The sequence below is a fragment of the Plecotus auritus genome (assembly GCF_963455305.1).
Source record: "Plecotus auritus genome assembly, chromosome: 4".
NCBI classification, from domain to species: Eukaryota; Metazoa; Chordata; class Mammalia; order Chiroptera; family Vespertilionidae; genus Plecotus; species Plecotus auritus.
The window spans coordinates 164,585,898-164,610,983 of NC_137775.1; the positions used below are offsets into that span (position 1 = coordinate 164,585,898).

The 25,086-nt window shown below is 40.7% G+C and overlaps 2 protein-coding genes across 3 annotated transcripts in view; one reads left to right on the plus strand and one right to left on the minus strand.

Annotated features, from left to right (window-relative positions):
• CALCR (calcitonin receptor) overlaps window positions 1-156 on the minus strand; it is a 74,915-nt gene extending 74,759 nt beyond the window's left edge. For both annotated transcript variants that reach the window (XM_080664612.1, XM_080664611.1), the window contains exon 1: window positions 115-156. The gene's annotated coding sequence lies outside the window, so the exon portion shown is untranslated. The remainder of the gene's footprint in view (window positions 1-114) is intronic.
• Window positions 157-324: 168 nt separating this feature from the next.
• LOC308246119 (uncharacterized protein) overlaps window positions 325-25,086 on the plus strand; it is a 202,033-nt gene continuing 177,271 nt past the window's right edge. The window contains exons 1-2 of the mRNA XM_080664072.1: window positions 325-524; window positions 6,194-6,287. The gene's annotated coding sequence lies outside the window, so the exon portion shown is untranslated. The remainder of the gene's footprint in view (window positions 525-6,193; window positions 6,288-25,086) is intronic.

Genomic DNA, 25,086 nt, shown 5'->3' on the forward strand with positions numbered 1-25,086 from the left:
CTTTAATTCCTTAAGGGATACTTTAAACCGAGTCCCAGCTTGTATTAGAAGCCAAAAGGCAACTGCTTTCCCCCTATGCTTTATTTCTATCTCCCCAAAGTCCTGAAGGCTCACCTTCCAGGCGCCTAGCTTCCCTGGCTCAGCTGTGAGCAGTGCGCAAAGTTCTCCAGACTTAAGAGTCTTTAAATCCTCGCCCGCACTCTTGCCCCACCCCTCCCGCCTCCTCCCTCCACCCCCTTCCCCCCCCTTGCTGCAGAGGAGGTGGATGCGGAATTGATGAGCGCCAGCCCCCCCCACCCCCCAGCCCCTCCGCCCCCGTCAGCCCTTTCCGGTCCCAGGAGAGGGAGGGGCGAGTAGGAGAGCTCTGTGCGCCTCCGCGCCCGCCCCTCTCCCCCCCACCCCGACCCGCGAGTGGGGCTGCACCCACGGCTGCCTCGCTCCAGTCCGGGCTGGGACTCACCCTACCAGTCCGGGAGACCAAAAGGCAGAGACAACACAGGAAGCAGGAGAGGGACCCGAGTTGGGTAAGAGCGCGAAGGGTGGGCGGGGGTCTGGGAGATTCGTACCGTCCCCGGAAACAGCTTTGTGGGAGCCCTGTCCCCTCTCCGGAGGACGCAAATTCCAGAGGGAGGTGAGTTTCCCAAAGAACCCACCCCGGGAGACCGTGCCACCTTGGCTCCTTCAGTCACTACTCCGGGGACGGCACCACCTGGGAGCCTCTGAAGAGCGGGCAAGGTAGAGAAAGTGGGATGGGCATGGGTGGGAAGGCATTTGGCTGGGAGCTGGGTGCTGAGAGGAGGCAAGAAAGGGATCCCGGAGGCTGGAGGTAAGAAGAGCGGCCACGGTGGTCCAGCAAGCCCTGGGAGAGTGTCCGGAGTTAGGCAAGCTGTCCCGAGCCCGGGGCGCAGGCTGGATTTGGGGAACGGCGCGCCCTCCACGTAGGTGGTCTGGTGGTGGGCACAGGAGCTTAGGGTGGGTGATGGCAGTGCGGACGGCTGGGAAGATGGGGGTCTGGAGTGCCAGAATTAGTGTTGGGGACCGAGACATCTCCCTATTTCCTCCTAAATTCCTTTGATGCCTGGTGCATCCCGGGACGAACCTAATCCGGACCAGGTGCAGCCCGGGCTAGCGGCACCTTGGGAGGGGGGCACGTTGGTTCCAAGGACCCGCAGCCCTTAGCATCCCCGCCGGGTAGAGCAAGGCAGCAGTGGGCACTTTTCCCCTAACTCTGTACCAGGCATGTTGGGCTAAGATTGCAGCATCCCGCGCGTCCCGGGACTGCCAGGTGGCTATCCACCGTCCGGATGATCAAAATTGCGGTTTGATGGATGATGTGCTGGTTAAGAGAAATAATAATAACAATATAATAGGACGAGAAGAAAGGCAGACGGCGGCACAACACTCTTCCCCCCGGCAGGCTGAGTGTCTCCTGGGCACTCAGGAGACAGAGGTGCCGGGGGAATGGGACTGCAACTTGCACCCATCGGGTCTCTGCTGCTTCCCTGGAGAGATAGATTACTGGTATAGGCAAAAGGTGCATGTTTGTCTGCCCGAAGGGGAGTTCCCCACTCCCCACCCCAGGGGGATCTCAGGGACCCCCCTAATTTGTGTGATTGGGGGCTTTCAGGGGACCCAATAGAGGACAGACAAGGGGCAAAGCAGGGGTTTTGTTTTTCAGGCTCTGTCTCCCTTCCATAGCCCCTTCCCCTTCCCTGCCACCTGCAGTCTGGTGACTTGGAGGGCTGCATTGACTCACCATGCATTCAAACCCTACAGCATTACCCCACTGCAGGGGAATCTTCTCCCGTCCCTTTATTCCCGGGAATGCTGTTATTAGCAGTAAAAAATGGGACCAGGAAAGGAATCTGGGCAAGGCGTAAAGGGGTCTTGCAAAGGCACACACACACAGAATCTATAGGAGAAACCTGTAGGAGAATCTAAGATTTAGATGTGAATATTCACTCTGCTTTGACATCCGTCCTGGGTTCGATAGCTCCCGGCTTCTCAGCTGCTGCTGACCAGCCGACACCTGACCATGCTCTCTTTTCAGAATTCTCTTTCAGAACATTAATTACCCTTTTGGGGGCTAAATAAGCAGAGAATAATTAAAGTTCTTTGAGTACCTCCCTATGGTCAACTGCTGGGGGTCAAACATTGAGAATTTCCCTGTTGTAGCCCCACATCATGGACATAACATTGAACCGGGAGATTTTTGCCGGGTGGAGGGTGCTGCTGTGCTCTGCACCGTGTGGTAGAGCTAGCACCGGGGGAGATTTTTTGGTTGGAGGTTAATCCTAGGGCACCCTACATCCCCGACCGACCACCAGTTACCTGAGAGCAGGATGGACTTGGTTCCATAAAGCTACTACAGGTGTGTTAGGACTCAGCCCTTGACCGTAACGTAGACCAAGTTTCAAAAATCAGGGAGCACACAGGCATGGGTGTCGGATAAACCTTGAGTGTGTGTGGTATAAGCAGGAGAGACCCAGGCTGATGAAAGAGCTAATTGTGTGAGAGACACTGGAGGGAAATCTCTGGAGGCAAAAGACTTTGGGGAAGGTGACATCCTGGCCGTGGCTGTGGGATCGAGGACCGGCTCTCTGGTCTCTCAATGAACTGTCAGCAGTAGAGGTTTATTGCACACGCAAGGGGTTTGCACCTGTTAGAAGCACTTGGCATTTGCAGAAATTTAACTCTTGCTGTCTGAACATTATCAAAATACTGTCTATATTGTAGAAGCGGTGTTGCAGGTTGCTCCTGACCTCGGGGATGGTCTGGGAAGAGGAATCGGCAGAGTGTTTGGAAACGCAGAAGACCCAGCCGTGGGTTCTGCAATCAATTCGGTGGATACGGGCTACACTTAAAAAAAAAAATGAAGTGGAGTAGAATAGAAAATAGCAAAGTTCATTTTTTGTGGCAATTGTGAGCCCGGTTTCTTGGAACTTGTGTCTCTTCTGTGTAGGTATAGACGTGCACCGAGATGAACAGTACAGTATATTTCTTTCTGTAACTCAATCAAAAGTATCTTAAGACAGCTCTGTTATAAGAAGCCACGCTTCAAATAGAATACCTTGTATTTGCAAATAAATCTTGGAATGAAATTAGTTGGTCAAAGGGGTCCTTAGAAAATAAGCATCTTAAAATGTGGCAATCACACATTTGTGATATTTTCAGGTTTCTTATGAGGCTGAAAAAATTCCCCATCTTTATGAGACTATGCCCCTTTTCATCTTTAAAAAATGTTGCCTTGGGGCAGATATTAATTTAGAGAGAATTGTATATCTTGTCTTCCACATTTGGCCACTAAAACACAGCCGACTGATGCAAACGCTACTGCAATGCTCAAACCCCGGTTCCTGTGGCCGAGGGAGCGAACGTGAAGTTCTGCCACAAACAATGGGAAGGTTGAGTGACCTCCCAGCTCCGTCTCTCCAGAGCAAGGTTTGCATCTGCAAAACCGGGATTTAGTCCATCTCACTTTAAAGCCATTTATGAAGCTAGAATCCAGTGACTTTTTGAATTGCAGTGAGTGGAAGGAAAATTGTCTGCTATTAAAAATGAACTCTGCTAAAACTTGTTCTTGTTATATATGATAATATAAAAGAAGGTCACCTTTTGGAGGGACTAAAAAAAAAAGTAATTTAATTCTATTTAGAAACAATATCATTTATCAGGTTTAATGAGTTAGTTTGCTTTCTTTGGAAAGCAATTTTAGAGAAAAGCCAATACCTACCTTTAGTTAACTCCCCGATCAGCAAAGTTTCCCTTACATTGAAATTCAGCCCAATCCTTCGTACGTATCTATTAGCAACTTAATGCATATTTAACATTATGTTATGTCACCCTGAGCTGTCCTAGCCCCCCAAAGGGGACTCAAAACATTTAATATGCAGCCCCTACCCTCAAGAAGCCCACAGTCTATTTGAGGACATTTGTTTTTTCCTATTGTAACCTCCTTCCAAATAGACAACAGCTGGTGATTATCCTGTATATAATTACCCTTCACAGATTTACAGACCTCATCATGACAGAGAGAATAATAATCCACCGTGGTGAAAAATGAATATTTTCATCTTGAAACAATTTGAACTTCCACCTGATAGATCAAGCTCTCTTGAGGGTAGTCTCGGCTTCTATTTTCCACCTCTTTTACAGAAATAGGGGCCGGTGCACTTGTAGGTCTCTCTTCTCTCATCATCTTTCAAAGCGTGTAACACAGTTGTGTTTCTCTACAAAATATCTCCTAGCAGGGAAAAAAAAAAACGAACTCTGCTTAAACTAGCAAGTGTCTTTTCCAGATTATACGTCCATACACGGCACTTGGGTTAACTGCTAACTTAATAAATAAAGTAACTCAGAGCAGGAGGCGATGGCAGAGGCATACACCGGTAAGTAGCAGTGGAAACTAATTGCTCCCTCTCTGATAAAATTGGGAAATATCCAGATATTTTCCTAAACTCCTAGAGAGAATGCTAGATGAGAATCCGGGAGCCGGGAGAAAAACGCAGGAGCAAATTGATGCATGCATTCATTTATTAATTCATTAAATAAATAACGACTGAGTTTTCAAAGTTTGCATGCTACTGGGAGGATGGAAACAGATAATATAATAAGAAATAAGGAGTTAATCTCGGATGCTGACAATGACATGCAACCATGGACAGAGGACGGGAGGCAGGCATGGGTAGTGCCGTGCTAGGATGCTCGGGGAAGGTCCCCCTGGAGCTGAGATGGGAATGAGAAGGAGCCAGCCGTTCGGAGCTCCCTCGTAAAAATCTCCTACCGGGCCACTTCACCCACCGTTAAATGAAAACAAATGTCACTTGGCTGAGGTATCTACTTTTTTTGTGTGATGGTGTGTATTTGTGCAAAGCTTTCTGTACTTCACTCATATTTAGTCTGTGCTCAGGAATCGGGGAGAGGGGAGGTATTTGGTTTGCAGTAAGCGAGACAGGTAGTGGTAATTTTAAGGACTCTGGTCCATATGCAGTTAAATTAGGAGAGAACTCTCACATCGCACTAGCTTTTCGGCTTGGGTTATCTCGGAATATGTTGGCAGAGTGCTGAAATGCAAGACAATTTACAACATTACTCAAAACTAATGTAAAACTTGTCTTTAATACCTAGGACTCTTAGTTTTCCCGTTTCTGATGAAAAATCAATGCCGTTATTGAACTCCTATCACCTACTATATGTCATGCATTATACTGAGCCCTTGAATGTATTATTTCATTTTAAGTCTATGAAGTAGGTACAGTTATTATCCCCATTGCAAAGAGGCAGCAGCTGGTGCTCAATGAGTTAAATGATCAGAAAAGAAGCCCAGATTGTTAGACTGCCTCTTAGAATCGGTGTGTGTATAGATATATAAAGAACCTTGATTCAGGAATTACTCAGCACAAATACATATATGTACATATATATGATAGACAAAAAATAGTGAGGCATAAGATTATTTTCATCGGCACTTCTGTACAGTTTCACATATGTTTAAATGACAGCCAGAGAAATCTTTCAAAAAATAATTTCTGTTTCAGCCAACCAAAAACCGAACACCTCGTCATCCGAATTGCAGTGAATTTTCACCTGCCAGGCATAGAATAGTCTAATGGAGGAGTCAAACCATTTAAACAATTAATAACAATTCAAAGAACTACAGCAGCAGTGTGTTGCAGTGCCCTGGGAGCTCAGAAGAGAGGGGATTAATTCTGCCTGGGAAGAGATTTGTTTTTACTAGTTATCGTCTCTCTGAAATCTAATACTTTGGCACTAACAGACTCTGGTGTGGGTGGGCGAGTGTTACAAACGTGGAGCTTTACGTGCCCCAGAAATAGAATTATCCTTTTTTAGCATAAAATTAAGAGGTGACATTTTCAATTACATGGTAAATATACCATGAATGAAATAGTAAAACAGTAGAATATATTGCCCACACAACTTTTCTTTGGATATTGTGTTTTAAACACTTTCTAACATTGTTTCCAGTTAATAGTTGAAGCAAAAAGAAAAAAAAAATTATGTGGATGGTCATGTTTCATGGGCAGGGCCTTTAAAGGATGGGAAATAAAATGGAATAAGTAGAAAACACAAAAGAAAAAAAAAAACATTTTAAAGGCAAAATAAAAATAGGAAGAGAAGCAATTGACCCCGATGCTAAAATTGAGGACTTACACATATGAAAATGTTTTTCTAGCCTTTGGAATCAACCAGCACTAATCTTGGCTGTCGGGAGGAGACAGAAGGAGAGAGCAGAGACTCCAGTTTACAGACGGACTGCGCTCCTTAAGGTAGGCTTCTCCAATTCCTTAGCATCCTGTGATGCTCCATGATACGACAGGCCCGTGGTGGGCATCTGTCAGTACTTCAGAAATGGATTTTAATTGCGTATGTTCATCAGAGAGGAAGACGATGATGCCCATGTGTTTCTAAGAGGGGGAACTGAAAAGGGAAAAGAGACTTTCGGCATACAGGGGAAGAGCATGAGTAGGGGTGAGGATTGAAAGAGGGGAAGGGGCTAGGAGGGATCGGGGTTTCCTCCCTGGGTGATGCTTAAATTGCTCATGTCACTCTGGTTCTTAAAAATTGACTGCGGAGGACTAAATTGATTACAGATTACTATATGAAGGGAAGGGCTGAAAACACATCTTGAGAACTTCATTAACAGCCTCTGCCACTTAGCGTCAGCTTTTACCAGCTTTCCCCTCTCTACCTCAAAGGGGGGCAGCACTTTTCCATGTCCTCTTTATTCCTGTTCTATTTAAAGAATGTTTTCACTCTGTTATTGTTTCTTTCAAATGTCTGTTCATATTCCACCTCATTTTTTAACCCTTTTTCTGACATTCTTTTCCCACATACGCAGCATTTCTCCCCCTCCCATTGCAGCCTGCTTTCTGCTTTCTCGGAAAGAATACCTGTTTTTGTTTCCATGGCTCAGTGAGGAACCAGCTAGACTCTTAGCTTTCTGAAAACAGCTCCATACTCTTATTTAACAGGAAATGTTGTTTCTTACGCATCCGAGTCGAGCTCTTAAAAAAAAAAATAGACAAACAAACAGACACCCACTGAGTTTATGCAGAATGATAGATTTGATTAAAGGATTTAGGGCATTGCTTCTCACATTTTAAAGTGCTGCAGATCACCTGAATACCGAATTTAAACGCAGATTCTGATGGATCAGATGAGGGGCGAGGCCTGGGACTCTGCATTTCCAACCAGTTCCTTTTTGAGCATGATTTTGCAGAATCATTCCTTCAAATATGTACTTCATCTTATAAATGTTATTCTTTTAAAATTTAGAAATAGTCTTTATTTATAAACTGCATTACTGCATGGCCAGGGGAAAGACCACGAATTCTGATGCTTTTGATCTCAGCAATATCTTAGCAATTGTCTGTGGTGGAGATATTGAGGACAGTCGTCCTGGGAGGGGAATTGTTGTTGATAGGGATGCGAAGACATGCCCCTTGCATCGCAGGAAGGGGGGCAGAAAGAATTTTATTCTTGGATTTTATGCACATCTGTTATTTTTCCTGGTAGGATAGTTGGTTAAAGAAAACTAGTCTTCCTTAGAGGCAAAAGGGAGTGTCGGTGGTGGAAATGCTTGTTGTTAGTGGTGATGCTGATGATGGTAGTGTTGGCATCTGTGGTGATTTGGTGGTGGTGCTAATTATGACAGTGAGGACAGTGTTGGAGGAGGTAGCTGTGGTAGTCAGAACAGGGAGGGTGGCTGCACTCGCTGTTCTGGTGGCACCATGGTGGTGGTCGACATGTGGATAGAGGTGGTAGTAGTGGTTGTTTTAGCAATTTGTACTGCATACTAGAGCAGCCACGATTGGTTTTCGATCCTAGTTCAAGCCATTGAACCTCTCTGTGTACTTGGGCAGATTCCTTAATGTCTCTGAGTCTCAGTTTTCTCATTTGAAAAATGGGATAATAAAATACTTCGCTATGAGTATGCTGTGAGGGTTAATTGAAATACAGTATGTGAAGCCCTTAGCACAGTGTAAGGCACACGGCTGCTGTTTAATAAACGTGTTGAGTATTTATTGGTAAAACTGATGTCAATTCATTCCTTTTTTAGAGGTAAAATTGTATTTTACTGTTAAAGCTTTTGGATTGTCTTTCCATTTTTAGAGCATTTTCAGATTCACAGCAAAATTGAGAGGAAGGTTCAGAGATTTCCCATATGCTCCCTGTCTGCACACATACATAGCCTCCTCCATTAGCAACATCCCTCACCAGGACGTCAATTCATTCTTAACTTGTAAGTGTGCAGCTAGGTTGAATACAGACTTTTTAATTTAGTTTATATTTTATTTCTGTCTGTCTTTCTTCCCTGAACCCATCCTTATTTGCTCAGAATGAGAAGCCAGAGATTTGACATTAAACTTTGGATGATAAGTGAATAAAGTCAGTTCAATCATATCCTATTTAAAAATTTCTCTCTATAATTTTAACTTTTTAGAAATTGACACTTCTAGAATATAACAATATATCTTTCCATCCAATATATCTTTAACAATCCTATAAACTGGGAGGTCAGAGCCAGTGTTCTTATATTTGGATATATGTTATTTTCTATACATTTTCTTACATTTTTTAATCCAGGATCTTCCTTCAGTACCATCCTCCTCCTGTCCACCAAGGATGTGCTCAGAAAATGTGAAGAAGTTTAATATTGGCTGTAGATATACAAAATTCCCTCTTTGAAAACTTTAAGTAAAAAAAAAATCCAAACTTCCTGGCCAAGTATTCAAGATCTTCCCAACTTGTAACTACCTTTGTAGCCAATTATTGTCCAGTTATCACCTTAGCATGACATGTTTGGGTCAAATGAGGTTATTCATCCATTGGTAGTAATAGCTTCAATTTATTAGGTACCCACCACCTGCCAGACAGTGTGCAGCCATTTACATGCACTATCTTATTTAATCTCACGTTAACCCTAAAAGGAGCATGTTATTATTCTTCATTTATAGATAGCTAAAGCGTAGAGTAATTTTATCACTGTCACAAAATAAATAAATGTTTTAACTCTTGTGTTTATATTCAAAGACCTGCTCTTAGCATGATCATGTGTAGCCTTCCTTGAACTCTCTAGCTCACCTGCTTCTCTGCTTTTGTTCTTGGTGAATTTCCATTCTGGAAAGTTATCTTTTTGAAAATTATTATTTCTTATAAAAATCCTGAAAATCTTCCAAGACTTTACCCAAATGGTATTGACGGGGGAGTGCCTGAATTTGAGTCCTCGTCTTGTGACGTTAGGCAGTTCACTTTCTTTCTCTGTACTTCATTTCCTCAGCTGCAAAATGGGAGTGATCATAATTGTATCCTAAGGTTTATGTGAGGATTAACCACATGTATGCCTTTATTCTCTCTGTCTCTCTCTCTTACACACACACACACACACACACACACACACACACACACACACAATCTTTATCTCTGTGGCTATGAAGAAGTTAAATCAGTTCCTGCACAAAACACTGTATCAGTATTTGTTGTAAAAGCAGAAGTTACCTTAGCGATCATCTGGGAAAATCCTCCTAATTGGAAAATGATGAATCTGAAACTCATAAGGGTTTGTAACCCTGTCCTGTGTCACATAGTTGCTGGGACAGCCAGCTCTAGAATTCAGGATTTTCACTTCTCTTGCTAGAATGTTCCTTTACATTTTTACATTGGAATACTCTGCCCTGTAAAACCTTTCTTAACTTGCCTCTGAACTTCACTGTACTTTGTTCCTCTCACATGAGGAACATTGCATTGTAATTATTTGGGTATATGTCTTTTCCCTCCAACTCAATTGTGATGTCTTTGGGAGCTGGGAGGCTTCCGCATTCATCTTTGTTTCCCACACAACACTGATGCTCACCGTGTGCACTCACATAGCATTTCATGAATTGATTGAACATCTGCTATTACAATGATAGGAATTGATTATTCATCGGCTAGAAATTGAAATCCAGGTGCTTTTCCATCAATTTTCAGTCCTCTCAGCAGCTCTGTGGGATGGGTGCAGTTACACCGAGGATGAGACATAGGTTCAAAGGCTCAGAGAAGAGACTAGAAGGTTAATTGCACAGGTGATCTAAAACCAACCAAAGTGAAACTGAACAGTGGGTCATTTGTGTTTTGGGCAGCTAAATCTTCATTGTCTTCTTTAAATTTAGACAAATGAGAACTGTTGATCTATTATTTGCTTTTAATGTCTGTGCCGTGTTGATTATCCTCACATTTTCCATTCTCTGTGTTTTCTTTATTTAATAGAGTTTTTTTGGGGGAACTCGAATGATATGTTTTTCAGTTTCCAAAAGTAAAGTTTGTTTTAGAGTATTTAGAAAAGAAAAAGGAAGAAATAAATCACCTATGACTTCACCAGTCAGAGATAAGCAACATTAACATTCTGGTTCTTTTCTTCCCCAGTTTTGCCGTGTTAGAAATATTAATTGTATCTTCTTATCTTTCTCTTATTTTAAATTACCTTTAAATTGAGATTGTAATTTTCCTTGCAACCTACCTCTGTCAGTCATCATCTAGAACCTAGAAAAGGTAAGTTGCACACACACGTAGGGGGGACATCTGATAAGAATTTCAAAGTATAAGTTGCATGATTTTCATGCATCAAGAAAACTCTTTGCAGCTTTTACCCAGTCTGGAATCTGTTTTCTGCCAGGCACAACTACAGCAGCACAAATAACATCAACCACCGTTACAGCGGTGCCTGTGTGGAGACAATGCTTGTCAGTGCAGTAAAGAGAGTTCGTTATCCAGAGTAAGAGACACAGCCCAGCCGGCATGGCTCAGCGGCTGAGCGTCAACCAGGTTGCGGGCTCGGTCCCCAGTGGGGGGTGTGCAGGAGGCAGCCAATCAATAATTCTCTCTCATCATTGATGTTTCTATCTCTCTGTCCCTCTCCCTTCCTCTCTGAGATCAATAAAAAAATATATATTTAAAAAACAGGCACAAACATTTAGAACAAAGCACATTGAAATTTTTAACATTTGCATGCACCTGCTTTGGCATTAGTATAAATCAAAATTAGGTAAATAAAAGGGATGAAGTGTATGTACAGCCTTTTAGGTCTATGCTTGGAACAGTTGTAGAGAGGCAATTGATACTTCCTGACATAATGTATAACTTCCTAATGTAGGTGTGTAAAGATGATCGTCCTCCGGCAGGTTCCATGATGAAGAGAAGTGAGCAATGCAGAATCTGAATGAGGAAGGAGGAGACTCTGTTGGACGAGAATATTGATGCTAGGTGGGCCTGAGGGTTTTGCCTATTGCTTACTGAGGAGGCCTGCAAGTTATATTAGTAGGAGTAGGAATTAGGTATGGCTGCAAGAACCCAAACAACTGTGGATTCACGATATTAGACTTTAGGTCTCTAGTCAAGAAGTAGATTGAGATGGGCATTTGAGGAATAATATGGCTAATAGGATCTGTTCCCACTAAGTCCCTAAAGATCTCGGCTCCTTCCATCTTGTTGCTCGTCCATTCCTAGAATGAGGCTCATGTGAGCTAAGACAGAGTTCCAGTGACTGCAACCACATTTCAAGTAACAGGATGCAGAAAGCAAGAATAAAGCATCAAAGGATTTATGCCAGCTTTCTTTTAAGGAAAGTTCACAGAAGCTGCCAAGTGACCAATGTGCTTATAGCTCATTGGCACAATGAGTATGTGAAAATATTATGGAAGAATCAATTTTTATTCCAGCCTAGCATGTGCTAAAAATTGTATCAATATAAAAGAAGCGGCCCTAGCTGGTTTGGCTGAGTGGATAGAGCGTTGGCCTGCAGACTGAAGGGTCCCAGGTTCGATTCCGGCCAAGGGCACATGCCCCGGTTGTGGGCTTGATCCCCAGTAGGGGGCATGCAGGAGGCAGACGAACAATGATTCTCATCATTGATGTTTCTATCTCTCTCTCCCTCTCCCTTCCTCTCTGAAATCAATAAAGAAATATATTTTAAAAAAGAAGAAGGGGAGGATGATGGGAATTTTTTATCTTTTCTAGAAAAGTTACTTAGAAGAACCACAATGAGTTTTTATAGCTTATTCTATATATCATTGTGTTTCAGGTAACTCTTTAATAAAGTAAAGAGTTCAATCTAGACTGTGTAGTACAGGGTTCAGCAAATAATAACCTGTGGGTCAAATCTGGCATGCCCTCTGTATTTGTCAATAAAGTTATATGGGAATACAGCCATGCTCATTTATTTGTATATTGTAGATGGCCACTTTTGCACTACAAAAGCAGAGTTGAATAGTTACAAATATTTACTATCTTACCTTTTCTAAAAATTTGCCAATTTCTGCTATAGATTTTAAAGGATGGTTTCACAAATTTTAATGAATTCTTTATTTTGTAATTGCCAAGTCCCCGGGTAAAAGAAACCCTTTATATTATTAGTGCATTTAGGTGCAACCATAAATCAGATATACTACTATGTGTATTATCATTTAGATGAGAGGGAGGAAAGATGGAAGTGAGACTTAGGAAATATTGATATAGTTTTATTTCTTTAAAAAATCCAGAAGTCAATTATGACAAAATATTCACACTTGTCAAATCTAGGTGATGGGTATATAGAAGGCTGTTAAATTACCTTCTGTATTTCTTTGGTATGTTTAAAATATTTGATAATTAATTAATTGAAAAATATTTTTAAAAGGAAAACAATTACAGCCCTCCCTTTGAACAAGTTGTACTCAAGTTTTGGTGCCATTCCAATTTGGATGTCGAGGAGAAGCCCCCGAGGGAATGGTGCCAGGAGCAGTTTGACTCCCATTGGAGTGTGATATTTTTTTGTGATTGAAACTCCAGAATCATATGAGCAGTTCCAGAGCTGGTGCACATCTGTAAAATGTGTCTGCTTCTGCTTCTGTGCTCCAAATATAGCACCTGCATCCAAAAACAGAGAGGAAGGCCAGTGTCTCCTAGAAAGAGAACATGCTGTGTTGGCATTGGTACACTTTTGAGATGAGCATGTCTGATGTAATAAGGGCTCTGCATTTTTTTGTTAGCACAAAATGCCGATCATTTACTCACAGTGGGGTAAATTATTTAGGAAGACCAACAACCATGCTATAGACTCTTTTAATATTTATTTCTTTAAAAAAAGGCATTTTTAATCCGTAAACATGTAGATATGTAAAGGGAAAAAAATAACTCTCTAAATTATTCAAGATTTACCCCTTTGGAGGCAATAGATTGAGTCTCATTGTTTCTTTGGGAGAGCCTTCTGATATTAAAGACGTGATGTTGCTATGTATTTTAATAGGAAGAGAAATTTGAAAACTTCTATTGCTATAAAAATCAGATCTAGTCAGCCTTTAACACATATACATACGCATAGACAAAGCTGCTTATCTGCCAAAATTGGATAGCTTTACAAAATGCAAGTTTAACTGAAAGAGAGAGTTTAACTTTAATTAACAATTAGGGTGATTATTAAGCACTATGGTGCACTTACAATGTGCCATGTAAATGCAACAGAGTACGAGGATCTCCCTGGTTTGATTCCCTGATGATTTCAAGTCATTACCTTTTGAGAATAAAACTAAAGTAATGGATATTTTTTTTTCAGGGAGAAAGATGAATGTATAAAACAAAAAGCAACCTTTATTTGGGTAACATGATAGTACATTTTATATCAATTCAGAAAAACCAAACACTATGTACAAGATAGGGTGTTATATATTAAGGATATAAAAATGGATAAATTGCCCTGGCAGGTGTGGCTCAGTTGGTTGGAGTGTCATCCCGTACAGCAAAAAGATGTTGGATTTGATTTCCAGTCAGGGCACATACCAAGATTGTGGGTTTAAACCCAGGTCAGTGGTATGCGGGAAGGCAATGTTTCTCTCTCTTGCTCTCTCTCTCCCTCCCTCTCTACCTCCCTCTCTCCCTCCCTCTCTCTCTCCCTCCCTCTCTTTAAGATCAATGAGGGGGAAAAAGACAGAGAATTGATTAAAATATTTTTTAAAAAATGGATAAATTATCATCTCTTTTCTCAAAGAACTCAAAAGCCTAGTGGTGGAAAAGGAAGTAAAAAAATTAAGTGCAACAAAAATATAATTGCTTTAATAGAAGTGTGTACTAAATGCTTTACGAGCACAAAGAAGAGAGAACAATTTATTTTGACAGGGAAGCACAAAGAAGGTGCCAAAGATGTACACATACAGGTGACATGCACAGGCAGAGAAGGAAAGTAAAGAGGCATCTCAGGCGCAGAGAAGAGCACCAGGCAAGGCATACAGGCCCCAAGTGCATGTCATGTTTGAAGAAGGTGAATTGCTTCGTGTCACTGGAGTCTAAGGTCAAGGGAAATTAATGACAGGAGGTGAAGCTGTAAAGGTGGTTAGGCTTTTAAGGAGAGCTTAAGTATGCTCAGATATGAATTTTAGAAAATAAATCATCTTCAATTAAAGGGGAAAGGGACAGGAAGGATGGAGACCACTTGGAAGGATGCCCAGTGGTCCTAGTGAAAGATGTGGGTAGTGGTAGCTAGTTTAGATCATTAGCAGAGAAAATAAGGAGGAGATAAATAAAAGGAAACTTGCAGAGGTTAAGTCCATTTGGGGATGAGAGAGTGTAGGTAAAAATGGGTAGTAAAGTAAATGGCATTAACCAAGGCAGAGAACATGTGAGTTGGGAGCAAGGCAGGGGAAAATAGTTATTTTTCATTTTTAATGTCTTCAGGTTACTGATGACTATTTGATGTCCATATGAGAAGGACAGTGTTCAGATCTGGAATTCAGGACAGAAGTGAGACCTGGAGATGGACATTGGGGATGCATCTGTAAATAAGCAATGATGGGGGCCTTGTGGCTAGAGAAATGACTGTGGAATAAGATGTAAAGTGAGGTAAAATGAGGGTGGAAGAGACACTTTCTGACGAGTGTGAAACTTTCCATGGCCCTGTTCCTTTTGAGGAAAGGAGACTGCTTGTGCAGTTCCCATCTTCACTCTCTGACAGAAACTGGGCTTGATTGTTTACACCCTCTCTCTCATTATTTTTTTTTTCATTCTCCCAATTAACAAGAAAAGCGGTAAAGTATGTCTGGTGTCCCATTCAGTATTATTCTGTGGTCTCCTCTTCCCTCTTCTCCTGCCTTCCGAAGGTACCCTGTCCTGTGATCAGTACCTCCTGATGTCTTCTCTCAGTCTGGAATTAGGCTGATTAAAGTGAAGAACCCTAAAAAGATGATGAAACAGAAAAGTCATAGCCAATTTTAGTGAAAAATTGGGAAGAGATTTTAGCAAGCATATTTATGACTCTTCCAATCTGCTATATTTTTTATTATTAATGAAATGTACATAGGACTATCATTAGACTTATATTTAAGAATTATATTACCTTTCAAAATAGCACATTTTCTTCAACAATATAATTTAATGGAAAAGTGTAGATACTTAAGGGAATATTGCAGATTAACATGAATTCCTGCATTTCTGTTGATTTGATCATTTTCCTTTTATCAGAAGAACATTAATTATTTATAGAAATAGTCCAAACACTTTATTGCCCTTGTTGCTTATGCTTTGTGTGTGAAATACTAGAAATGTGGAAGAAATTAAAGATAATTTTTTCTATTATTAACTTTGATTCATTTCTCTTAGATCAGCTTTCAGATAATTATATTTAATGCTCATGGACCAAACTCAGCTACAAACTCCATTAATACATTTCAAATTACTGGAATTATTTACATATCATTTACTTTAAGATAATCTAACATTTAAAAACAACCTAATCTAATTAGTCCTATATTAGTTAGGATCAGATTCGGCCATATAAAATGGGAAAATCCAAAGTCATAGGAGGTTAAAATATAAGGAAAGCCTTAACTCAATCATTACGGAGGCTAGAGATAGCTACTGGCATTGTGATGATTCTAGGATTATCAAGGATCCAGCCCCCCTTTTTCTTGCTGCTCTGCCATCTTTAGAGTCTTCAGAGACAAACTATACTTTCTCAGAAGTCTCAAAAGTCTTCTGCTTAACATCTCATTGACTTGAGCTGTACCTTTTCAAGAGAAAATGTGTAAAATGTAGTTTTTTAGTTAGTAACATTGTCACCCAAATAAAATTGGGTTTGGATACTAAGGGTAAATAAACAGAAGGGGTTTTGAGGAAGAAACTTAGCAATGACTATGGATAAGTAGATTAATTTCTCTCCCCTAGATTTTTTTAAAGTGGAAAATGAAACTGAGTTGCTGAGAGAATTAACCAAGATACCACAAGGAACTGTAGATGTTCAATACTTCCCTATTCCAGTCATTGCTGTGGTTACCTTCAGAGCAGATACAATGTCTTATTTAATGACTTATATATAAGACAATGTCCTACATAAAGTCAAGAAGACTTCCTGGTAACTGAGTAGGCTCTTCATGAATGGTTATTGTATGAAGGAAACTTACTTCTTCACATATCCTTTTGTACATGGGCATGCTGGTACCTAGGGGCACATCTGGTTAGTGGATCAAGACATGACACTGGCATTAAGAAATCATGATTCCAATCTGAGTCCTGCCACTTGCAGCCTGTATGACCTTAGGCAGGTCATTACATCTATATCAGTCTCAACTGGAATGATAACACTTGACTTCAAGTTTTTCTGGGAGGAGATCTATGCAAGAATAACTACATTTTACTATTCTGAGGTAGTGCTCTGAAAAAAAATTTACTTCTTTTTGACAAAATGAAAATATTAGCTTTATCTTTGACTATTTTTGAAACGTATGTTGAGTTGATGGTGATGATTAATGATAATGATGATGTTGATGAGGAGGAGGGTGATAATCTGCTAGGCATTGTGCCAAGAACTCAACATTATTTCAATTAATATATAAAATTTTATTATATATTGAATTAATAAATAATGCTTCCAAATGCTTGTAATTGCTGGAAATCCATTAGATGTTTCTTGCATTCTTTTACCTTCAATCTTCCAAGGAACCCCAGGATTTACACAGTAATAATAGAGTGAAATTTCATTTATATTTTTACTGAGAGATAACTGGGGATACATCAGTTTTGTTGCTGCTTCTTGGTTCACCTAATGGCACTGTTGAAAATAGGTTACATGCAAGACTAAGAATGCTAGTTCAGCTCTGTAGAGATGCCCTTGCCAGCTCCATAGTCACCACAGTATCAAGCAAACAGAATAATTGATACTGTTTCCCAAAGCAGGCTGGCTGGGTCCCAACCTGCTTCCAGTCCCAGACTCACTGTACTATAACCAGCCCTTGTTTGTTGCCGGTAAACATGAGGTTCCCTGTCAACAAACCAAACTGCACTTTCCCACTTGGTTCATGGCCTATGGGGACCTTTAGAGTTCATTCCTGAAGGTGGACCTGAGAGACAGCACCTCAGGCTGCTCTGCCAGGTTTCCTTAGTTTAGATTATTGGAGAGCAGAGGTTAGATTCTCAAGTTCTTTCATTTCTTCTGTTTATTGTTTATTCTTTGCATTGGTGAGTTTTGTATACCAGGGATGTCAGAAAAGACAGCCTGGATTGATTAAAAAATTTTTTATTTTACAGCTTTTCCACAGAAACTTGCCCTGCAAATGTATGCCTAATTATTACCTTAAGTTTGCATAACAAAGGTTTATTCTAGTGGCTTCTTTCAGAACCAAAATCTTATCATGATCATATCAATGCTGCCAGGTTAATTAGACATGTCCTCAGCTGGTATAATATGTATGCTTTAATTGACACACAGATACATTGATAATAATATTATAATTTTCTATACTATTTTTATAGAGTAACGAAATTGTACATAAAAATTATAATTTATACAGAATTGCTATGCTTTTCCTTTAATCATAAGTACGATACATAACAGTATTGTCACACACTATTTGATCCTGCACTTGAACATGCATTTGTAAAATGGACACTTGAATAGGTTATAATATACTGGCCATCCTGTGGCTGACTGATGATGAGCTTCTGATGTGTCCAGATGCTAGAATAACACACTAACTCTGTTTCCTGCAGATTCATATTTTATATGGGTATGTCCTGAGGGTTGGTTAGTGGACCAGCCAGAGGATATTTTCATGAGGAACCAAGGAGCCCGGTGGAGATAAAACAAGTGCCCACTCTGGGGGCTGACAGCCTGCCCCAATCAGCACTCCCTGATTCTCAGAAGGCCTGGGAAATATTTTCACACCTTTTTTTATGACACAAGGAAAGCACCCTTTCATTTTGTCATGGTGAAGTGATACTCAGATGGTCTAGCTAGCTCCCTCAAGCTCAATGCCAGAGCTCCAAAGTAAGAAGAGATTATGTAGATGGTCAAACAGCAGATGTCGCTGATATTCCTGTACAAAACTTAGGGCTTGGAACAATATTATCTTGTGAATTCAGTTACAGGACAGTTGAAGTGAATAGGAAAATCATCTGCTCAGTGATGCAGGTAGGAGTAGAGCATTTCAGAATAGCTTCATTGGGTAACAATGATGGGTGCAGCATATAGAGTTTCTCTAGGATGCTCAGAGCTGTTGGTTGGAGCAGTGAGCACAGGGTCCCAATACTGTGTTTTGAATGTGAAGAAGGTAGCAGTTTTGAACTACAAAATGAATCTCTCCCGTATACTCAGCTTTGAATTAGAGAGAAAGAACAGAAGTTCCCATAATCCACAATCTATAATAATAAAAGTGTAATATGCTAATAAGATCAGACAGCTGAACAACCTTCCAAATGTCATTCCAGATGTCCTTCCAGATGAAGCTGCCCTTGGCAGGGACCGAGGCAGATGTGGTTAGGGGCGATCAGACAGGCAGGCGAGCAGTTAGGGGTGATCAGGCAGGCAGGCGAGTGATTAGGGGCAATCAGGCAGGCAGGCAGTGTGGTTAGGGGCGATCAGGCAGGCAGGTGAGTGGTTAGGGGTGATGAGGCAGGCAGGCAGAGTGGTTAGGGGAGATCAGGCAGGCAGGCTAATGGTTAGGGGCAATGAGGCAGGCAGGCAGAGTAGTTAGGGGCGATTAGGCACACAGGCAGGCGAGTGGTTAGGAGCCAGAGGTCCTGGATTGTGAGAGGGTGCAGGCTGCGCTGAGGGAACCCCCACCTTTGTGCACGAATTTTGTGCACTGGGCCTCTAGTGTTAAAATAACAGACAGACAGACAGACAGACTATAATATTACCAGGCTGGTAGACAGAAAAAGACAGTAAGTAAATATTCTTCATTTCTCTCCCTTGTAGCCATCAGGTCTAAAGAATTGGCTGGTGGTACTTAATAATAGTTCAGTATTCTCAGGGTTCTTTCCTGTTAGAAATACTATAGTGAGGTGGTTGGGATTGAACATTCTGATGTTAGCCTACCTACATTTGCCTCCTCACATTTTTTTGTGATCATTACCAACACATTTAAATTCTTTAAGTCTCTGTTTTCTTATCTGTAAAATAGGAATGATAATAGTACTACCCTCACAGGCATTTTTAATGAAAATTAAATGAGATAATCATATAATTAATTTGGCATATAGCAGACACTCAATGCATAATTTTAATATATAATATTCACTTCTCTAGCCTGACTAGAGTTTTTGCTTTTTAAAGTTCTTTTCACACCAAACAGAAGATTTTGTTAAGCTGTCACAACAGTGATAACTCTTGGGTCTTTTTTTATTCTTCCTTCTCCAAGTGGTTAAATTATTTCACAGCTTATCAGCTGTGATCCAGTTCCACAGTTCATACTCAGACAAAACTGCTTCCTGAAATAATGGGAGTTGGGTACAGAAACTACAAAATCAGGACAAAGGATGTTAAATTGCTATTTCCAATGTGCCTTACTGTGAACTTGACACTAAGGAATTTTGCTTGCAATGACAGTGCTCAATTCCTGCTCGGAATAATTCTGCATTTCCTCACATCCCTCAGAACTTTCGCCTGACAGTTTGACAATCAGATAGTCTAGGCTGATGTCATTGTATTCGTTTTTTTAACTTGATTCCCCAATTAATGCAAGCAAACAATTGCCACATTTTCCTTAATAATTATATATTAAATTAAAAAAAATCAGTGATCAATTAAACCAACTAACTTCTGAACCCTGTTCCTGCCTTCTTTCTTGAAAGCCCCAAAGACATATGCATGAAGAAGCACAAAGAAGGCAAAGTGTTATTTCATTCCTAGCTGGAGTTTTTGCTCTGGAAAGCACTGGAAACAGCTCTTTTTCCCTATATATGGTAGTCTATTTCCCCTCAAGATCTCGTCAGAATCTAGTACTTTACCTCTGATGGCAACACCTGTACTAGTTTCCAGGTGTTGGAAGGCGAAGAGAGGGAGGAGAGAGGAGAGAGAAAGAGAAAGCTAGCATTTTTGGTTTTTTGTTTTGAGGGACACTCAGTTCTGGGCTTCTCTCATCCTTGTGGCTAGAAGAGAAAAAGAATGGAAAGAATGAGTGAAGTGTGTGTGGCCTTACTCTGTCACCTAGGTGTCATGGGAATCCTTTAAATGGAGCCACAACTCTCTGTGCCAGATGTGTTACCAGTAGCTCCTTCCCGCGAAATTCAGTGTAGTAAATTCTTGCTGGTAGTTTTCACCTGACTCTTATCTATCCTTGAGGCATAGTAAGGAGGAGAGGGGTTGAGGAGAAGTTTTAATTTCTTTCTTTGTATTAGTTCTTCTGTTACTCCCCTGGAGTTAAAGGTCAGGTCTGTGATCAGCTGAGGCTGAGGGGGAAGAGGACAGCAAACATCAGTAACCCTACCTGCATCACTGAGGCGATTTTTCCGAGCACTTTCCAGACTCTATTTTGTGCACCTGGGATTAATGATAGAGGAGGGAGTTCGGCTCCTCTGAACTCCCTTGTATAGCAAACGACTTCAAAATTTAGCAGCATGGATCAACAAACTTTCATCATCGCACACAGTTTCTGAGAGGTCGGAATCTGGGAATGGCTAAGCTGGATGGTTCTGGCTGAGAGTTTCTCCCAGGGTTGCACTCAAAGTATCAGGTGGGGCTATAGGCATTTGAAGGCTTGCTGGGGGCTGGAGAATCCACTTCCCTGATGGTCACTCATAGTGGGTGGCTGAATGCTCAATCTCTCATCCCCTGGACCTTTTTATAGAGCTCCTTGATTGTCCTTATGACATGAAACTTCCTTCAAGTGTGTGATCCAAGAGGAAGCCAAATTGCCTTTTATGTCCTGCTCTTGTACATCACAAAGACACATGCTGTCAGAAGTGAGTCACTAAATTCAGACCATACTCAAGAAGAGGGAAATGAAGCTCTGCCACTTGAAGGAAGGGCTATCTAAGAATTTGTGGACATATTCTAAAACCACTATACCCTCAATGCCTTGATAATCCCTCCAGAAGTTTCTGCAGTCAGTCAAAATACAAGGCTATGTGACTCTAAGGTCCCATCAAGTCAAGAATTTGCTACCTCTTTTATTTCCTATCTTGACTAATTCTTATTCAGTCATACTCACCAGACAGTGTTATACATTGTGATATGGATAATATAAGTCTAATAATGCAATCAATTTCCTTAATGGTCAAGAAAATGCTTATTTCCACAGAGAAGGGCAAATTAACGTTCTTACTTTTTTTTCTGCTAAGGAGAAATTATTTGCTCACCAATAGATCACTCTTTTTCTTACAACAGAATGATAATTCAAAGGTCTACCATTTAACATTTCTTCTTATTCTTTTTGGCCCTGCTTAAAGGAGTCTCACTCAAGTGAATGAGTGTGTATGTGTGTTTGTGCACATACTATGGGTTTAGCCCAAGTCATTTTGCACAGAACTAATACACTTTCTTTACTAAAGAGGGATTATTCTTCATACAAAGGAGATGTATTGTTATGTTAATGGTCCTCAATGAGTCATGCCTCTAACCAGTTACTCCCTTGTGTGTTTCTCTCCATATTGATTCTGGGGTTGTCTTTGGGACTTACTTTGTCCATTAAGTATCAGCATATGCACTTCAAGCAGAGATTTGATGAGCATTTGTGCATTGGGCCATAACATCTTAAAACCTAGCCCCTGGGTGAGAACATCTGAATTAGACACAAGCAAAGGTCATGTGGGAAAGAATTGAGGAGCCTCTACTGGAAGCCCAGGCCAACTGCTGTACACGTGAGTGAGGCCAGCCAGGACCACCTAGATCTTGGCCCACCTGCTAACTGGCTACAAACACATGAATGAGCCCAGCTGTCATTAGTTGGAATAGAAACAAGCTGTCTGCCCCGGAGAGCCCTGCCTAGACTGCCACACCACAGAGTCACGAGCAAATAAAAGTTGTTTGGGGCTTGTTGGTTGTGCAGCAATAGTGAACTAATATGACCAGTTCCTCAGATATTCTTTTCGAGGTTCCGGAATGTCAACACAGCACGGGACTAGAGCGTTGGAATAATACTTAAGTGACTATAAATATAAATATTGCCAGAATCCAATAAGACCCCCAAATCTTAAAGGAACAATTTATACCAAACATACCGATTGTCTTAGACAATGGTAATTCCCAAACAAAGCAATTTCTCCAAATAATTGCTTATTAAAATTTAGGTCCAGATGAAGTTGCTAGCTAAAGAGCATTAGCGTTATTTGAGGAAACAAGTAGACAGGGGAAATACAGAGGGGGAAAAATATATATATATAGAGAGAGATTAAGTCTCAGGTTTCAGCTTTTCCAGATTATCACTGTCTTCTAAATGTGAAGAGACATATGAGAGAACTCCCACAAGAAGAGGTTAATTGTGCAATAGTCTTCCCTTCCCTGCTACCTTTCGGAACCCTAACGGAGCTTGTCGAGTGCCCGCTGCCGGAAGAGGCGCTTGCTGATGCCGCCCTTGGGAGACTAGCTCCTCAGGAACAAATCAGAAGCAGTGTATCCTCCGCCCGGGTCTCAGGCTGTAGCCCTACTCCTTCGCATCTCCTGAACGCCTCCCTTCTCATTTTCTGAACTCATCTCAGCCCTCATAGGCTGTGAGTGAGCTTGACTATTTTAGCACATACTAGGTGCTCAATACATATTTATTGAGTAAATAAAAAGAAGCCGTTTTTACTAGAACACAGTATTATTTTCTACTACATCTTTTTTTTTCCTTCTAATTGGAACACAACCTGACTTCCCATGCAGAGATACAAAAGTTCTCACTACTGATTTGGTTTAAAAATACCAATAAATAGGGTCCATCAATGGCCATGTCTCTATGTAAGAGTGAAGCTTCCTTGGTCATAGAAACAAATTCCAGCCTTTGATACCCACTGAGGGTTTAGCAAGAGCTCTGCTGACTCCTTGTGAGATTCAGGCCATAAGAAAGACCATCTTTCCCTTTTGGTCTGAGGCCTAAGAATAAGTCTTCTCTATTCACCTAAACAGATCTTAGTTCTGGCCATGGCCAGATGCCTGTTCCCTTCAAGGGACTCTCGTTTAAATAGTCTTATATCCATTATCCAGAATTTTCTGGATCCCTGGTGCCATTAATAGCAAAGTGCACTTTCATTTTGAGGTTTTAAAGGAAGAAGCCACATTTAATACAGGACTCTGTCCACATTGTAACTTGTTCTCCAAATGTCCATTCCTAGGCCTTTACTTGGTGCCTTGCTGAACTGATGTCAGAGTCATAATGGTCAGGCTAAATGCAAAACATTGTATTTTTAGTTCAAACACCCCTAGTCTACATTTGGCTCCCAAAAGACATCCATGCGCAAAAAAGACAAACTAGGTAATGCAATATTTTATATCAACTGGGGTTTTGTCTCAGAATCCAAAAATTCTGTGCTGTGCTGTGTGAAAGAGTCCTTTTTCTTAACTCTTTTGGCCCATATAGCTTCAACCTAAAGCAGGCTATGAGTCCTATTTTAGTCATTTCCTCCATCTTTCCAAAATTTACCACTCCGGTGTGCTAATGGCCACTCTTACTGCCCCTAAAAAAGACAAATCGGGTAAAGTAGAATTTCATTTTTTTAAAATATATTTTTATTGCTTTCAGTGAGGAAAGGAGGGGTAGAGAGATAGAAACATCAATGAAGAGAGAGAATCATTGATTGGCTGCCTCCTGCATGCCCACTACTGGGGATTGAGCCTATAACCTGGGTATGTGCCACAACCGGGAACCAAACTGTGACCTCCTGGTTCCTAGGTCCATGCTCAAATACTGAGCCACACCTGCTGGGCAAAATAGGACTTTAGAGTTTACTCTAATACCTACTGACTTGGACTTTCCTAGATTCTAATAGGCCTTCTTAGAGTTCACGTGGAAGTGTCTGAATAAAGCTGCTCACCATGAATCGTGTGTGGCAAATGGCACATGGATATTAATGCCTTCTGCCCACTCAATGGATGCCTTTACATGGTACTAGGAAAATGAGCAAAACTTATAAAATTAAAAACAGCCATTTTAACAAGTAGCAAACTCAGGTATTCTATCAAGCTTATCTCATAAATATTTGCTAATGATTAAAGGCAAAGTTTTGCAGTTGGGAGGTTTTTAATTCTAATTTTTGCTCTGGCATTCAAAGATTAATAATATAGACCTGTAGTATTTGGAACCAAGTCACACATGACTTGAAATGTCTTTATGAGAAATGATGCAGGGTCTCTTTTAAGAATAAAGCAATTAAGTTTGTTTTCAATATTCAGTTAACTCTGTGACTCTCAATATTACTATTGGGAAGATTTAACTTTAGCAATAATTGCTAATGCTATCTTTAACTAAAGATTGCATATTTTATGCTAAAAAGAAAATTAATAGTGCCACCATAAGTGCGCGCGCACACACACACACACACACACACACACACGACTATGGATATAAATTTAAAGTATAAATTCACATCAAATACATATTTTTATTATCCATATTAATTTTACTTACGTCTTTGTTTCTAGAAGCAGTAATTATACAGCTAAAAATCCCAATATTACTATAATAACAAGTAGCTTTTATTCAAATGTATAAAAAAATTTGGATGTGAAAGGATACAAGATAAAGAGCAAGTTACTTGTTGAATAAGTAATTATTTAAAATGTGCTTTGGGTTGATTTGAACAAATTATAGCCCATTAAATATAAAAATTTAATTGCAAGTCAACCATATTTCGAACTGAGATAATCTACTA